The 16,270-nt window shown below is 45.6% G+C and overlaps 1 long non-coding RNA gene across 1 annotated transcript in view; it reads left to right on the top strand.

Moving 5' to 3' along the window:
• The first annotated feature begins 7,015 nt into the window (after nt 1–7,015).
• LOC128420243 (uncharacterized) overlaps nt 7,016–16,270 on the top strand; it is an 83,247-nt gene continuing 73,992 nt past the window's right edge. Inside the window, exon 1 of the long non-coding RNA XR_008332002.1 lies at nt 7,016–7,552. This is a non-coding gene — a long non-coding RNA (uncharacterized LOC128420243). The remainder of the gene's footprint in view (nt 7,553–16,270) is intronic.

Here is a 16,270-nt window from a genome sequence, read left to right on the forward strand (position 1 = left end):
GGCTACCCCTACTAGTCTCTCAGTGTGCCTTTTAAACTGGGCCTTGGCCCCTGGGTCTCAATGTGTGGTTGCTGCTCCCACACCTGATCCATGAGATGTAAGTCTCTCTCTCTTTTTTGTTAATATTTTTATTAATTTTCATCAAGAAAAATACATATCGCACCACATTACAACTTAACAAATTTTCTCATTTTTGGACTTCCTTCAGCCTCTCTGACAATCATCCGAATTAAACTTTTTAATTACACATTTCTTAAATTTTCTATTGCCTTTTAACATACCCTTCCACACCTGTTTTTCTTTCTTACAATATTTCTTAGGTTTTTTCAGAGCTTCTTTAAATACCACCATGAGATGTAAGTCTCATCAGTTCCCGGCACTGCTGAGACCTGCATCCTGATAGCATCAGCCCATTCGTGTTTCCTTCTCATTTGTAACTGTATCAGAGGCAAAATCTGTCTGATCCTCTCAGTCCTGAAGCAGACCTTCCAAGTGTCCCTATTTTCCAGAGAAAGTCTGGGATTTACAGAAACCATCATGGTTTCTGATTTGACCCTGGAACGTCCCACTTTTCCTTAGGATGTCCCTATTTTCATTGGAGAAATGTTGGAGGGTATGCTGAAGCAAACATGCGGTTTGCCTTCTTCTGAAGGGCAGTTGGCCAGAGTTGCCTCATGGTAAGGTCTAAGCTCAGTGCCCTCACACACTTCATTCTGCCTGCCCCAGTCCTTAAATGTTCTGGCCTCTTCCTAAACCCATGTGGGATCCCTCTGTTCCCATCAGCATTCTCCACAACCACTTTGCAGGCTGGGGAAAGGAGGAGTGTGTGTGCGTGTGTGTGTGTGTGTGTGTGTGCGCGCGCGCATGCTGCTGGGGAAAGCAGGGGGGAGAATTATCTTCACACATCAATCACACCTCAGCCCTTTGAACTCAGCATCCGTTGGCAAGCTCAAAGCAAGGGGGTTTGGCTGGGAGCCTGTGATCTCGCTTGGCCACCGCTGATGATAATGCACGTTCCCAAAGCAGCCCTGCCCCTAGCTCAAGCTACTAATCCCGCAGCGCTCACCCCCTGCAACAGCTGCACAGTGCTCACCTGTCCAGCAAGGAACATACACCAGAGGGTGCTTGATATAGCTTGTGAGGAAGGACAGCAGCAGGCATTCTACTAATCCCTCCCGCCAACACATGCACAGACATACATCACGAGAAGAGCCTTGCTGGATCAGACCAAAGGCTCATCTGATGAAACATCAGAACCCCAACTTAAATCAAAATAAATGCTGCAAAATGGATCAAATCTCCCATCTGATCTCACCATATTCCACAAAACACTGGGTGAACAGCCTGCCTTTTCCCCCCTCTTCTGAACAATTTAATTTTAAAGACTGGAACATGACACGTATCTTACATAAGGGCTAGTAAACTAAGTTCTTGCATCCTAGCTTGTCATACAAGCTCTCTAGCTGGTAGAGGTAGAGCCAGTGACAGGCAGAGCCACCCGCTGTAACTGTGACAGCGGGCAGGTGGGAGCTGGCTGTGGGTAGACTGCAATGGCCCTTTTGCCCCAGTGGACCAATCTCCATGCAGTCTTTTGATGTGTCTGAGGCTGTTAGTCAGAAAAGTCATCAGTAAGATTGCTGGGCTGTAAACAGGAGAGGTTTATTTTACCTTTAGCAGTACAGCGGGAAGGCCTGTGCCTTCTCCTTTCTCTTCCTCCTCTGTGTGCCAAAGCCAGCAGCATTCTAGTTTTGTCAGTGGGAAGAAGGTGAGGGACAGAACCCAGGAAGGTAAGAGTGGCACCTCCAGGATGCAATCTGGCAACCTTACAGCAAAACCATTAACAAAGATTCTTTCTGATCACGTTTAAAAAGAGCTCTGCATTCCAATGAAGCCATTTCCCATTTGATGCTGTTTACCAATAAGCCCAGGTTTGAACAAACACCCACCTAGGAAAGCGAATGGCCACATGCCGTGGGAGCAGAACAGACAGCAAGCAAAATCCAAATGTCACTGCTTCTTTGGGAAGGGCACATGAGAGGTTTTAGCACAGGCTACGTTACATCAAGCACACTGGAGTAACTGCATGACATAGAAGGGTCTTGCATGCGATGCTGTGGTTTCCCTGACATCACCTTTGCTAGGATGTGGCAGGAGGCACAACTTAGTTGGACTGGTAACAGTGGGGAGACACTAGGCATGCATCTGGTTGCATCTGACAGCACCAAACTGGTGGCACACACACATGCACATGAGTTAACGCTATCTTTGTTACAGTGGGTGAAAGGAAATCTCTTGCATATGGGCAGACCAAGTTCTAGTTGATAATGCAAGAGCCCGGGGTGATTTTTGATGGGTGCAGCTTCTGGTGCTGCAGTCTAGTGCTGCAGCAGTGGGACAAGCCACACTTTGCTGAAACTCCTTTCTACAGGATCCTCAAAGGAGAATGGCCTTTTTGTGGAATCTTTCAGCCTAGATAAACACTTCAACCTCTTGCTGAAAGGGAATGCTTTGTGGCAAGAGAACTGTTGCCCAGCAGGAAGAGAGAAAAGTACTCTGTACATGCTCACATGTTCAGATGCACTTTTGTTAACTATGCCTTCATGCGTTCAAGGCCTTGTCCCTGCTACTGAAAATGGGTTCTAGTGTTGAGCCCTGGTAGAAATTCAGTCCTTACTTACTTACTTACTTACTTACTTGCATTACATGTATATCTTACCTTTCCTCCAAGGAGCTCATGCTGGTTTTCATGATTAATTTCCTCCCTTCTCTTTTAAGCTCGCAACAACCCTACATGGTTGGTTAGGTTGAGAGATGATGACTGACCCAGTGTGTGTCATGGCTGCCTGTGGATTTGAATATGGATGTCCCTAGAGCTAGTATGGCATTCTAACTCAGGGGTTGCCACATGTGCCCACAGAGGCACCACATGTGCCCTCCTTTCCTGGTGCCCACAGGCTCCTCTCCCCTTGCTGGAATTAGACATCAGAGAAGCCTTCTGATGTAGCCAATAGAATAGATTGCAATGTGTATGTGGTGCCCACAATAATTTTTCCAATTTGCAAATGTGCCCACAGGCCCAAAAAGGCTGGTGACCCCTGCTCTAACCACTATACCCCGGCTTTGCCAAGCCCTGGGTCCAGGGATGTAAGAAGGTGGGCAGTTTGTGTTCCAACTTGTATTTCTTACAATCAATGATGTTTCTATTATGCTGTAGTTTGGTTTCTGCCAAATACAAAGTCTGCAAATTTAATGTAAGTTATATAACTTACCTATTTATGTAATTTACGTAATTCATTTCAATATAAACAAAGCATCAAAACAGTGTAAAAATGTCATTCATTACACATCATATGTGGACCTAAAAACAGCAGTGATGTGAAGAAAGATCAATCAGATTCACTTTAGTGACTTCCATTTCTGAGCACAGACAAACACACTAACTGCAGCAATTTCCACTTCATTTTCCATTTTTGTTGGACTTCTTTGACAGCCCGACCTTGTCAGAAAAAAAGATGGCAAACCTATTCCATAAACACTAGGTTAAGACCAACCTGAGAAGAACAGAGAGCTGGTGGCGAGGCTGTCCCGCACTGGAGCCAGTGTGGTGTAGTGGTTAAGAGTGGTGGACTCATAATCTGGGGAACCGGGTTCGATTCCCCGCTCCTCCACATGCAGCTGCTGGGTGACCTTGGGCTAGTCACACTTCTCTCAGCCCCATTCACCTCACAGAGTGTTTGTTGTGGGGGAGGAAGGGAAAGGAGAATGTTAGCCGCTTTGAGACTCCTTAGGGTAGTGATAAAGCAGAATATCAAATCCAAACTCCTCCTCCTCCTTTTCTTCTTCTTCTTCTTCTTCTTCTTCTTCTTCTTCTTCTTCTTCTTCTTCTTCTTCTTCTTCTCTGCTTAAAGACCCAAAAAACTAGACAATGGGTGAGCCAGCTAACCATCTGAAATGTCATTATATATGGGCTCTTGCCTGTCACAAGCCTCACTGGGGAATCTTGGCACATTAATTGATGCATGCACGTTCTTGTGGACTTCCAAGTTGCAAAGCAGAAGTTACAGGCTAATAATCTTATGAGGGGGTGTCTGTGTGCTACAGAAATTGCAAGTATAATCAATTAGTCCGTTCTTTTCCCCAGACATCTTTATGAGTTTTAAAACTTAGCCCAAACTCTGGTTGGCCTAATTTTTCTGAACTCCAAATTCCTTTCAGTTTCTGGAAAGTTCTAGCACTGATCAGCAAATATTTTTATATCACACTGGGATTTTCCCTTGCTGGAGATCACTGCATCTCCTGGAGGAAGGTAGTGAGCAATTGTAAGAGCTCTCCCTCCCTCCCTCCCTCTCTCTGAGTAAGGCTTTTGGTATTTATTCCCTGCTCAGAACACCCATCAGAGGAGAGGTATTCCCCCAGGGGCACTGGCGATGCACAGGGAACGCCCAGCTGCAGACATATTCCATTCTTGCTTGAAAAGGAATCTGAAACAAGGTGGGGGAGCAATCACAGCAGCACCCCAACCAACTCTGCTCCTGGTGTCGGAGGTGACAGGCAAAGCTAGCGCTAAGGAAGAAGGTCCCCCAGTTCTTTCAGAAGGCCAGTGACACCCTTTCTCTTCTATTGCTCAGGTGAAGAAAAAAATGTTTCCAAAAGAAGGGCTATAAATCAGTAGCTCAAAGAAAGACCTTCCATTATTGTTTCACAAGGCCCAATATATTTTGCTGTCTGAGTTATAGCAGCAAATAGCACCCCAGCCCCAAGTCAAGGTGCATAGTAGCTCTGGGATAATTGTGTTATTTTGGCACTTAAGGCAGAAAATCCCAGAAACGTCTCTCCCTGGCAATAGAAGTACAATACTGTAACAATAAATGAAAACCTAGGAATGCACTGCTCTTTCAATGACATTCAAAATCATGAGGCTGCCTTGATCTGCCTAATGTTTAAGAGCTGACCCTGCACAAAGTTTTGATGTTCTGGGTCCTTGGATCGCCCAGCCCCAACTTGTGGTTCCCCACTTCTACTTCCTAATATCTTCATTCAAAGTAGATAACTATTATCCAGCCTCACCTTCTATTTCTTACCCTGCTAACCTGATCTCAGTCTTTGACTCCACTTTCCCTTTTGAAGACCAGAAAGCTGCAAAGTGCAAGGTAAAGTTGGCGTGCCTGTCATACCAAAAGTGGACAGGGTAGAGGGAAAGTGGGTGGGAAGGGTCTTTCTCTCACATAATTCATGGAATGGCTTTGTACTTGGAGAACAGCTGGGCGTGAATAAAAATCCATGCCTGTGATTCTCCCCAGAGCCCCCTAAAATCCCACCCTATATGGGGATTTTTAAAATTGCTCGGCATAGAGAGTAGACCAGCTGTGCTTTGTATCATAGCAAGGTCCTTAATTTAGCTGTTTACGGCATACTCAGCATAATGATTAAATCTGCTCTTGGTAACAAAGGAGGTTCTAACATGGCTGGAGAGCTACTCTGGAAAACAAAAAATAAAAAGGGGACAGTGAGAAATCTTGGAAGAAGAAGCTGAAAGTGAGAGGAACATCCCAAACAGAATTCCACATCTTTGCAGGGTGCACATTTTACTCATAATTTTCATCACATTTTTTAATGCAAAGGTGTCCAAATGGTGATTTGCGATTTATGATTGCAAGTGAAATCGATTTAGTTCTGTTTATTTATTGCATTTATATTCCAACTTTTCCTCCAGGGAGCTCAGGATGGTTGTGTACATGGTTCCTTCCTCCCCATTTTCTCCTCACAACAACCCTGTGAGGTAGGTTAGACTGAGAGACAGTGACTGGCCCAAGGTGAAAATGCCTTTTACTTTAGGTTGTTCTTATAACTTTCTCCTAAGAGTCATTCATATGGCAAATGAATGCTTTAACCGCACTTAACCTCCAAAATCAGATACCCCCCACCTCACCCCCTCTCTTTTACAGTGGAAAGCAGTCTTCAACATGCTTATTGCTACTAATAAAGGTAAAGGTAAAGGTACCCCTGCCCGTACGGGCCAGTCTTGACAGACTCTAGGGTTGTGCGCTCATCTCACTCTATAGGCCGGGAGCCAGCGCTGTCCGCAGACACTTCCGGGTCACGTGGCCAGCGTGACAAGCTGCATCTGCAAGCCAGCGCAGCACACGGAACGCCGTTTACCTTCCCGCTAGTAAGTGGTCCCTATTTATCTACTTGCACCCGGGGGTGCTTTTGAACTGCTAGGTTGGCAGGCGCTGGGACCGAGCGACGGGAGCGCACCCCGCCGCGGGGATTCGAACCGCCGACCTTTCAATCGGCAAGTCCTAGGTGCTGAGGCTTTAACCCACAGCGCCACCCGCGTCCTTATTGCTACTAATAATTTTGCTTAAATCTGGTTATTTTTGAACAAGGCACTATTACTCATTTTTAATTACAAAAATCTGATTTCAATTAAAATTAGACTTAAAATAAAAATGCATTTGTCTCTACTCGGCTCCTTACCCAGCTCCTTGCCTGTATAACCTAGGAGTAACGATTTCTGAAGAAGGAATTGTGAGATTGCCGGTGCTGAGCAGGAGATATCTATATGGATGGATTCATGCCCAGTGCCATGAACTCCCTCAGCTGTGCAATCAGGCTGAAGTTCTGGTGCTGCAAAGCAGCTCCCGCAGCTGGTTTGAATCAGGCCTTGCCTATCCAAGTTCGGCCTAGAAGTCTTTGGGCCTGACTGGGCAGCAAAGCCACTGTGTCTGTAGTTGCCATGGAAACTAGGGCAGAGGAGGGGCAGCAGTGTGTGTCAAAAGCTGCCTGCTCTGGCTGATCAGCTTGGAGGAGATCAATGGGCTGGGTGGGGCCTCACCCTCTAATCCACCCTCTCATGTGGGTGCCTGCAGCTGCCTGCGGTCGGCCCCATCCCCAGCTCTTGGGTGCTGGGGCTTTCCAGCTGCAGCTTAATTACAGCCCAAGGGATGGCGAGTATGCAGAGGCAAGGTGGGGTGTTTGGTGGGGGTGGTCCACAGTGGCTGGGTTTGGGGCTTCTTGGCTCTCATGGCCCAGAGATCCTTACAGTTTTGCCTGCCTGGAACAAGGTGGGATGCCACCCAGGCCCATCCATGCAGCCTAAGAGGTGCCAAGATATTGGCGCTCACTGAACAAGAGCCAAAGAGCCAGCTTCGGAAGAATCAAGGCAAACCTCCTAGGCCTGACTAGAAGTTTGTATGAACTCTGCAGATGATGAAGAACACCTCCCAGAATCGTGCAAGGGGGATCATTGGCAGGCAAGTTAACAAGGAAAGCTTCTCTGATGGAGTGCTTCAGCTGAGGGCCAGACTGTTGTTGGTGTCCGTCTTTGGAGAAAATAGAGGAGTACGCCTTTGGCAGTGAAGTCAATCTGTTGGAAGCCTGCTGTGGCTGTGCAGACCAAGATAGGAGAGACAAATACCTCACAGCTCCTGGTTGGGAAGAAAGGCAGCATAGACATCAAATGAATAATATCAGTAACAATAATAATGGCATGCGGAAGTCTGCAGGCCACATGGGACATATGCCTGCATGGCACAGATGGATGGAGCAGGTAAGACCAGTTGAACCAATGAGACCTACACAAAAGTAAATGTATATGCATCTTTATCTTGAAAGGCCCACTAAACTGGGCTATGCATATCTTTATTATTTATTTATTTATTGAATTTTTATACCACCCTTCATCCAAAGATCTCAGGGGAGTTCACAGCATAAAAATACACCATAAAACCACAAAGTACATAATAATAGCAAAAACAAAGCAAACCATTAACCCCCTCCCCAAAACATATTTAAAAGGTTAATCTAACAGGGTCTAGAGACAGATGATTCCATCTCTGATGGCATTATTTTCATAGGCTTTGCATAAGATTATAGTAAGCTGCTTTTTACCAGAGTTTTTGGTGTACCTATCCAGCTCAGTCTTTTCTATACTGGTGGGCAGCAGCACTACAGGATATCAGGTAAGAGTCTTGCCCACCTTTAGCAAGAGATGTCAGGGAATAAACCTGGGACCTTCCCAGGCCCAGACCAAACATTCTGCTGCCTGAGGTGGAGCAGCAAGTTGCACACCTCCTCCCAAATCAAAGTGCATAGTACCCAAGCCTGATCATACATCTTTTTCACATCTGAGATAACAAATTCTACAAATGACTGCCTGGGAGTAAAAATGAAACAAAAATACTTTGGGTGTATGGGGTAAACCAGCAATCTGCTGCCCTTTCATGACACCTAACATCAGTAAGCTAGTGGTCTGCTATCACGACATTTACATGTGGATCCAAAATCGCAGGTGCAGCATAGAGCTGCAATGTCAGGTCAGTTATTACTTAAGACAAATCAGCTTTAAACATTTACCCACAGACTTTCAAAACGTAGTTGAACAGCAGATCTAAATTCTTTTTAAATAACTTGTAAAAACAAAGACTTAAAACAAAAATCGAGGTGGCAAGCTTCATCTTGAAAAAGACAAATTCCAAATTCTATATGAGAGAGAAGGCTTATCAACACTTTCTCTTGTCCCGCTGCTTTCCCCCAAGGAATACTGCTCTTTAGCGCTCACTTGGAGCAAACAGCAATTTGGATGAAAGGCAGTATAGAAATTTAATAAACAACAACAACAGTATTCCAATGTACAGGATGAGATAACTTTTCCACCTGCACAGAGCAACTTTCCTCCTCAAGGGAGAAAGTGTGGTGCTTTGCATTGCATGCTGGGTTTGGATTCAAAACTCACCTGAGCTGCAGATTTAGTGGATGGGGGTTGCGGGGGGGGGGGGGGGGGAGTTGGATGAGGCTTCAATTACCCTTTTGTAAAGCGGGCCTAGTAATTGCCTCCTTCTCCTTGTATGATAGGGATAATAATATAGTACTTCAAAGTGTGTGCAAATGCCAAGTACATGATTAATAGGAATAATAAAGTGCAAACAGGGCAGTTTGCTCTGAGCATGTGAGTGTTTGTGCTGCCCCCCAAACAACAGGCTCTTCCAGGTAGCCTTGGACCAAGCCTTGCATTGGGCTTGGAAGAGCCCAGCCCATTTCAGTTCCCCTGTACTGCAGGGCTGGCAGAAAACAGGTTGGAACTGGCCAGGGAGGAATCCTCTTTGATGGTGGATGTCCTGCTGCTCTGAGCTTCTGAGAGCTCAGCCCAATTCTGTGCTGGGTGAGGGGGATGGGGGGGCCAGTGGGCCAGGCTACTCTGAAAACACGCAGAAAGCTGGAAAAGATGGACCCTGTGACTTCCTTCTCTTTGATGCATCCAGCATCTTGGATGCTTCTTGCCTTTTCCAGGATATGTCTCTTCTGCTTTGCTCCTGCCCAACTGAAATAGTATTTGTAATTCCTCATTCTGAAACCTGACTGGAGGTCAATGCAAGTTGAGATGTCTTGAGGATGTTATGAGCCATAGGCTGGGAGAGGCAACCTTGATTCCTGGCAAGTTCTATTTTTACTTGTGGACTGCCAGTATAACATAGTGGATGAGAGTGTAGGCCTTGAGCTGGACAATCGATGGTTCAACTATTGTCTCAGCCAGAGACTCACTAGGTCACCTTGTTGTTTAGTCGTTTAGTTGTGTCCGACTCTTCGTGACCCCATGGACCAGAGCATGCCAGGCACTCCTGTCTTCCACTGTCTCCCGCAGTTTGGTCAAACTCATGTTGGTAGCTTCGAGAACACTATCCAACCATCTCGTCCTCTGTCACCTTAAGCAAGCCATTCTTTTCTTGACCCTCATCTGCTGAATGGAACACTAATACTAACACTAAGCCTTTCAAGGTTGTTGACCTTTCAGGATTGTTGACTAGGCCCCTCCAACTATGATTCTCACTGCTTAAGCCAGGTGTGGGGAACCTGTGACCCACCAGATGTTGAGCACCATTGGCCATAGTGGCTGGGGCTGATGGGAGATAGAGGACCACATGTTCTCCACCCCTGACATAACTGAAAACTACTGCAGCAAGACCATGCTGCACTGTAGCAACCTGAAAGCTACTTGCACTGTTGGAGACAGTATGCTTCTGATTGCCAATTACTGGAACCCACAGGAGGGAAGAGTGCTGTTGTGCTCGAATCCTGCTTGTGTGCTTCCTGCAGGCATCTAACTGGCACTGTAAGAACAAGATGCTGGACTAAATGGGCCACTGACTTATCCTGCTGGATCTTCTTATGTTCTTAGCTTGGGGTTTATGGCCCCAGTCAGAATTTTTCTTTTTCTTTTTAAAGGACCAGCTCAATTCATTGGGTGATAAGAATATTGACTTATTTTATTCAATTACTAAAACGTGAGAGCATTTCCATACTGGTTGTTAGTGCCATTCAGTGCTGATTTGAAGTGCCTATAAAGCATATCCGACCTGCCCTGCTTGTGTTTTATGTATGTATTTATTTGTATTTATAGCCAGCCAGTCCCAGGGCAGGTTAACAACAACTGTATATCAGGAGATGTAAAACATCTGACCTGCATCTGAAAGGCGTTGTCTGTGGTATGGGCACATTCTTAATGCATTGAACATTTTACTGGGTTGAATGTTTCTCCATGGCAAAATAGGTGTTTAACCTTTAAAAAGGGGAAGGGGAGAGAATAAAGCAATTTATTGTTGGTACAATAAAAATCCAGCCCCTAACATTATTTACTGTTGTTGTTGTTATCATCAGCATCTTCATCAGTATCATTATTAATTAATTAACTAACCCCCTTTTACATTCATCGCAAGGTGATTTATATGTCCACAGTGAGGAACACCAGATTGCTCCAAAAACAAATAAGTGCTGTATTGAGTAGATTTGGTGTGCTGAAGTTGTCAGTGGTCTCTCTGTGCGAGTCTCTGCCTAGGCATGATTTGGATGCATGATTTGGGTTGACTATGGCAGGACAGATAAACCCAATTAGAAACCCAGTTACTGAGAAGGGATCAGGACTTGAAAAACTGGTTTTCTGATGCAGAGAAGAGTAACAGAGCTCAGAGACTCAACAGGCCTTGGATGCCGTCAACATATTATCTGACCTTGATTCTGTGTCTTGAATTCCAGCTTGATCAGAGGACATAGAAAAGGGTAACCTAAATGCCACCACCACAACTTCCATCTGCATATCAAGTTGCTGTTAAACAAAATTGGAACAGGTTGTTTTCATCCTTGCTTTGGTCAACTAGTAACATTATGAGCAACAGCTGGAAAGCTCCCCATTGTTATTTACAGGGGTGAGTGTCCCCTTGTGGTCCCTTCCAACTCTAGAAGTTCTATGATTCTATAATTTGTTTGCAGCAAGGTTAGACAATGTTGCATCAAGCAAATGTTATCCCACACTTTCCAGTGTGTTTCCCCATTGCTTTCCTTACTGCAAAAAGTCCAGTCTTTGTGGGAGGTGGGTTTGTTGCACAAGACCTCCAGAATGGACCACTGGGCCTTCTAGCCTGGCACTGCCTCCTTTACTGGCAGCGTGACTCTCCAGGGGTCCAGACAGGAGTCTCTTCCAGCCCTATGTGGAGATGACAGGGACTGAACCTGAGACCACTGAGCTGCAGTCATTGGGTGGTGTAGGCAGGATTGAGAAGAAGTGTACCATGGTTACCCTATTCTGTAGCTCGCTCGTAGCAGAACCCATGCCAGTAGAGGCTGGTGTGGCTCGACCACTGATCTGCCCCAGGTTGGTTGGCTCTTACCTTGCTTTGGGAGCTGAGGTGAGCTGCGGTTTGATGATCCAGCACATTCCCAGCTGCCGCTTGGGCGAGGCCAGATGCCCAAGAACGATGCCATGTCTAGCCAGGCTGCAAACAACCAAACTCCGGCAGGCCATAACTCTGTAATTACTGCAACATAGACAGTGGGGCTGGGGTGGGGGGGAGAACAATTCAAACCTGCGTATATAAACACTGCTGTGCTATCTTCTCCCTGGCATCACCCTCGGGCTCAAAGAAAGCTCTAATTTTAGGGCTTAAGAGTGGGGGTGGTTGTTATTGAAAGGGCTGTGGCCAAACAGAGCTTTCATCTCGGCTGGCTGAGGAAGAGCACACGGGGTTTCAGGATGGGTGACTGGCTGCTGGGAGCCCTTCCCTCAGATGCAAGGACAGCTCCGGATCTGGGGGTGACGAAGCCTTGTCCTTTGAAGCCTGCATTTCCCTGGCACTCCACCCCGTACCATCCTATCATTGCACTGCTGATCAGACATTCCCATTGGGTGGGGGTGGGGGTGGGGTTACACAAGAGAATCTGACCCAACTGCTAACTCTGGAAAAGGACCTCAAAGGTCTCAGCAACAGAAAATCATGGCTTCCTGGAAACTCCAAGTGGTTGTTAGATTATCTTCCCTGGCAGGATTCTGACCCCTAACAGATGCTCATTGGTGTCCTACGAAAAGCTTCTGTAGGAGATGGTTCCAGAGCTTCCTGGGCTAAGGAGATGAGTTTGCCGGAGGACCCCTTCTTGCCTCAGCTTCAACCAATTCCTTCTTCTCCCTGTTTTTGGTTGACCTTTGGAAATATTTAATATCCCTCTTCTTTTGCACAGCTTCATAGAATCATAGAGTTGTAGAGTGGAAAGGTACCCAAAGGGCCTTGAACCAAACCACCTGCAATGCAGGAATCACAGCTTGAAACCTGGTATTTTGTGGTTTCCTTGAAACTTTGTGTCCATCAAGTCTTGCTTTCTCTGTTGATCTTTTCTAAAAATGTCGGGTGTGAGGCAGATACTTGGGTTTGGGGTTGTTGTTTTTTTGTATCGCTGTATGAAATGTCTATCAACAAGGCAGATACTGGGTACATGGAGGGAAGAGAAACAGGCTTAGATGCGGCAATTGGATCTAAACAAATCTGCTCTAATATTTGTGGGTTCTTGATGTCTGCTTGCTAATCCCCCTGAAATTCTTTACAAATTGGGAACCCTGTGGGTGTGGGTGTGGTTGTTAATAATTGTGAGCCATATGCATGGACTGTTGTAACATAGTCTTCCCTGATTTCCAATGCTTTGTGTAACATCTGCTAGGGACCTTTCTCAACAGCAAGGCATAAGAACATAAGAAGAACCAACCAGATACCTCTGGAAAGTCCTCAGTCTGGACCTGAGCACAGCAGCACACTTCCCACTTGTTCTTTCCAGCAACTAGTGTTTCATATTCATACTGGTTATGATACGGGATACACAGCCGTCATGACTAATAGCCATCGAGTGCCATATCCTCCATGAATATTTCTAATTCCCTTTTAAGATGCTGACTGTTACTGTGTCTTGATAAAGTGAATTCCATAGGTTTATGTCCTGAATCTCTCACCATCCAGATTCATTGGATGGCTTCAGGTTGAAGTATTATGAGGGCGAAAAATGTCTCTGTCCACTTTGCCTATATTGTGCATAATTTCATAACCTCAACCAAGGGCGGGAAACTTTTTTCAGCCCAAATGCCACATTCTATCATGGTCAGCCTTCTGGGGGACCACTTACCTGGGGTTGGTTAAGCCAGAGGCAAAAGAAAAAAATAAGAAAAAAATGGACGACACGACATATGTGACTCTTGCCTTTATACATTCAATCAGCAGGGTACATTCAGTCCATGCAAAATCCAGAGGTTTATACACACACATTTTTCCATTCAAGCAAGCAAGAGGCGTTATTGCAATTGAAGGACGTATTCCAGCCAGGCAAAAGAGGAGGAGGTGGAGCAGGGCCAGGAAGTGGCATGGGAAGACTCTCAAGGGCCAGTTAGAAAGGGCTGGAGGGCCACTTTGGCTCCTGGACCTGGGCTTCCTGTTCCCTGATCCTTCCTCCCTTGCCTGCCAATTTCCTAAATTTAAAAGCCCCAATTTTGGAGGATTTCCTCACAGAGGAATCACTTCAGTCCCTGATCATTTTGGTTGTTCCTTTCTGGTGGATCTTGACCAAAATTCATATCTTAGATACTTTTATATAGCACCTTTTCCTCCAAGGATCTCAAAAGGGTGTACATGATATTACCCCCCCCCATTTATTCCTAACCACAACCCTGTCAGGTAGACAGTGACTGGCCCAAGGTCACCCAGTGAGGTTCATGGCTAAGTAGGGATTTGAACTCTGATCTCCCGGGTCCTAGTCTAACACTCCAACCACTACACCACACTGACTCCCCACTGTGCTAGTTTCAGAGTTCTCTGTAGCTCTTCATCAGGCTAGATGGTAAAACTGAGCAACAGGAGCACAGGCAGGAGAAATAAAGAAGAAATAATGGCTGGTGTTGAAGCCAGGAAAGTCTGTCTCTGGTCACAGTCTTAAGTTGAACGCAGGAGAAGGCAGCAAGCATTCAAGTGAACCTCTGCGAAGGAATGGAACAGCAACCCCAAGTGTACTTAAATGGAAGCTGGTCCCACTGAAAATAATGGTGCTTACTTCCAAGTAGGTAAGCAGAAGACTTTTCAGCGCAGTATCCACATGGATGGGAGACTAGCAATGGTCAAAAAATATGTCAAAAAGTCTTCAGCAAAACTCAATAGCCTGGTGTTTTCACAAATGAAGGGATGAGGTCATAGAAGGCCAACTCTCCATTTGGAAAAGTGGGGAGAAGTTCTTCCCTTATCTCATTCTTGCGCTTCCCCCCAACCCCCTGCGCTGGTCAACTTTTCTCCCAGGTGCTGTTTTGCACCCTCCATCAGGCCTGTGGCATCTTGTATGTTTTTTCTCATGTGCATAGCAATTATTCTTTTCTTTTTTCGACTCAGCTAGTAATTAAACTATTTTTTTTTAAAAAAACCCAGTATGGGCATTCAAGTGTAATGAATTGGCCCTAGCAACCACTAGAGGGAGACATTGGGCAAAGATCTGGACTACAAGCAAGATGCATAGCTTTATTTTGTGTTTTCCAGGCATGCCAAGCAGCAAGCTTTAGGGATATAGGTCAACCTCTTTCTTCATCTCGCTTAGTATTGACTGCTGCTCTGACTAGCAGTGATTTTACAGGGTTTCAGAAGTTTCACATCACTATCTACCTCATTCTTTTTAATCTGAGGACCTTCTGCATGACCTCTGCCACTAAACTATGGTCCTTTCCCAAGTTCCTCCATACACTCCAAATATTCATAAAAGAGAAGATAACAGGTACACTTAGTAATAGGAGAAAGCACATATTTTCATTAAATATATTGCCAAAGAAGATGGGTCCTAAAGCATTAGTAAGGTCCTGTTCTAAAAGAAAAGTACTGTGTTCAGAGTTCTCAGTCTGTGTACTAATACTCTGCAGAGCTAAAAAAGTACCTACAGAAGTTGCATCTGGATATACCTAGACTGCAAGCCTATTGTTATAGGATTGGGATTGAGCTGGATGCCCCCTCAGGGTTCCTCCCAGCCCAGCAATATTATAGCTACAAGATCTGAGTCTGCACAAGGGGTGGGTGTGGGTGTGAGAGAGAGAGGGGGGGGACAAAAAGACTGGGACTGAAGCTGGAAAGTGCACACAGAGGCCTGACATGTTCTCTGTGCAAAATCCAAAGCCATGCTGTTGGAACCTGTCCCCTTAGAAACCTAATGGGGGAGCAGAATCTGTTGATGTGTTAATGCCATGGACCCTTGCATCTTATGCTCAGTCTGTATATATGTGTAAATAAATCTTATAAAGCACACAGGTGCCACAAGTCTCCAGGGACCATCATTTCATTCCAGTCTCCAGAGGCCATTCAAACCCAAGGGGTGTCCTGCTGCTGCTGAGACCCTTGAAACCTCTCACTTTGTAGGTTTTGTACCACTTTAACAACCATGGCTCCCTCCCCCCAATAATTTTGGGGATGCAATTTGATACAGTGCTGATAATTTTCTCTCCCTGAACTCTGTCCCATAGCTCCCCAGACCTGCACTTCTAAAGGTTCTCTGGCAAAAGCCCGGTGAATGACTATTAGATCAGTCTGAGGCTGTTGTGTAAATATGTCCTAACATTCTGCCCAAACCAAAGTCTTATAGTGCTTTTAGAAGACGCCCAGTTCTGGGCAAACCTCAGGAGCCAAGGAATTCTAAAACTGGGGAGAAACCACCAAGAATGTCACTCTGTGTGTCCTTGTTTGCCTAATATGTTACACAAATGCTGTCCTTAACTGCTTTAAGATAGGAGTGGGCAACCATTTTTCTGCTAAAGGTCTCATTCACATGCATGATGAGAGCTGATATTTCTGAGGGATCTGATCAACACTGTTCCACACCAATCATCCATTCAGCCCACACACAAAGGGGATGCCATTTTGAGATCTTTCAGAAGTGTGGGTTGTGGATCAAAAGAGCTCTGTTCTCTGCCCAAGTGCGGAGGGGATTTCCTTTAAAA

Source organism: Podarcis raffonei, chromosome 1, assembly GCF_027172205.1.
Source record: "Podarcis raffonei isolate rPodRaf1 chromosome 1, rPodRaf1.pri, whole genome shotgun sequence".
Lineage (NCBI taxonomy): Eukaryota > Metazoa > Chordata > Lepidosauria > Squamata > Lacertidae > Podarcis > Podarcis raffonei.